The following is a 2,528-nucleotide window of genomic DNA, read 5'->3' as shown; positions in this document are numbered from 1 at the left end:
ACATTCATAAACTAAATTTCTTTTCTAAGAACCAATCTTAATTGCAACGCTTAATGTTGCAAACAGAGCCTTTTGTTGTAATCGGATTTTGACAGTTTTTCTTTATCCAAAGGAAAATCTAATGTAATGTTTGTTACAAACTACACCCCCAAATATGCTCATTGTGTTAATTAAAATTGTATATATACTCAAGGCTATAACTGGATTATTTTCCTTTTCAAACACTCAACCAAGGACTGAAACGTACATCGTATCCTTTATTCTCTTCGATAAGTATTGTACTACTATCCCCTGCGTTATTATAACCTGCTATCCTCTGCGAATTAATAACTTCCTCCTAAACCGAAGAATACCTTCTCAGAATATTCGTCTGTGCCCAAGAACAAACTCTTCCAAATCAAACTCGACAAATCAAAAACTTTTATTTTCAACTTTTCCTACAGAAACTGCCTCAAAAAACATGTGCTTGTTAACTTCGACTTCATGTTCAGTGATGGATAAGAAACCTAGCAGATCGATTGGAGAGGTTCATCATATCTGCGAGTTTGTTTTTTGGTTATTTGAAATTTATTTTTCACAACTTTTGGTGACTAATTGTTTACTTTGAAGAAATAAAAGCAAGTACTTCGCGTCTTAGCTTATTTTTACTTGAGAAACGTAAAATTTGTTTTGTAATTCAACAAGTTTCAGTTGTTGAGGTGTCTTGATGACTTCAAAAAAAAATCGAAATGATTCGCAAACAGGACTGGACAATTTTAAGATGGAATTACAGAGAGGAAAAAAAGTAATATTTCAGTCGGGAAATCAAAAAAATTCCAGGAAGTTTCGAAGCAGGGATGCGTGAATAATTTGTGTATATACTTAGCGATTCCACATGCCTTCCTTGTTTCTCCACTATATCTAGTTTTACTAGCTTTAGTCAGAGATATGTGATGATTGTTAAATGGAGATTCAAAAGCTGTTTCTGAAATTATCCTGCATCTAATCTTTATCGAGGACTTCCTTGTCCGAACTTTATTTTTCCTCAATTTTTGAAAAATTTTTCCCATTTTCAGCTAGGCATGGAGTAAGAGCCTATGTGGGAATCGGCAGTGGATCAGTTGAACTTGGATAGCAGTGTACTTCATAAATGTACCTTTGGAAGCTGAAAGAGTTTGTGAATGTCTATTTCGAGCATATGAATAGTTGGGGAATTAGATTTTCGCGAAAAGTTGTGTTAGTTTATCAAACACTGTAATGTTACCAAAGACGGTCCGAGAAATTAAGTAAAGTGTAGTGATCTTATCAAAATATTTTATCTCAAGGAACAGCAGTGTCGAGACGACGAATATTCAATTGAAAAATGAAGAATTGTTATTATATCGGCATTAATCTTTGCTAATCCATATACCGGGATTTTGAAAAAGTAAAAGCTTACAAGGACAATTTGCTGCTATTACAGGATATTTGTTACATAATTCTTTTAAGGTACGGAATTCAATCGCCGTTTAGTGTAGGAGCAATACTTTTGTATATTTACAGTTCTGTTTGTAGTGGTTATTTATTCTACATGTTGCATACTTCTATCTCAACGAGAGTTGTGCATTATTCTTTTAAGAGTTACAGAGAATAAAAGGTATATTTGGCAATTAATCAAGTAGGAGTCTGTGGAAAATTTGTGTAGAGGTATGCAGAGCTTCGGCTTCCGATACAGTCAGATAGGGTCATTATATGTATATATTAGATATATATAGATAGCTGAATGGATAAATGGATGGATGGACAGATAGATACATTAGATAGATAGATAGATAAATGCATATTTGATTGAGGTGGACAGATAGTCGTTATGTCGTTATGTATTTTATGTGGTCGTTATGTCTTATGGAACCTTTGCCCTAACTTTTGCAATGTAATGCTTTTCATACGGATTTAATGCCTTTTAATATTTGTTGAATTTCAACTGATTTGATAGCCTTGTCTTCCTGTTTCCTGAATTTGTAATTTAACCGCATGAGTATTGTGGGTGCACGTCATTTCTCTCATAGACGAGAGACTACTTTCCCGATTTTTAATTGTCCAATTTTAATGCTTATAGTATTCTTTTCTAGCTCATGCAATGGCTTGATTTATTTATATGGCAGTACTTTTTATATTTTTCAATAATTTTGTCACACGACTTCGACTTGCACCATACTTTTTCAAGCAAATTTGTAAGTGGAATTTTATATTCATATCATAACTCCAAATGAATGAAAAAAACTTGTGAACATTTTTCATCTTCAAGCGTTTAAGAAAAAAAACGTGGCTAGACTTTTCTGACGACGGAATAGGATGAGATAGCATTAACGGAAGCTCGATGGCAGGTCAAAAAATACGCCCCTAATCCGACTCACCAGTTTGCAGCCACGTTTGTCGCGAAAGTCGCGAAAATTAAAATAAATTTTGTGTAAGATGGGAATGCTTTCCATGATTCATGATTCATTAATTATCTCATCTTAATATCTGTCTAAATTCACATTCCCATGTTTTTTATCCCTGTATAAAGG

The sequence above is a fragment of the Loa loa genome (assembly GCF_000183805.2).
Source record: "Loa loa unplaced genomic scaffold supercont3.312, whole genome shotgun sequence".
NCBI lineage: Eukaryota > Metazoa > Nematoda > Chromadorea > Rhabditida > Onchocercidae > Loa > Loa loa.
This window is presented reverse-complemented; position numbering follows the sequence as displayed.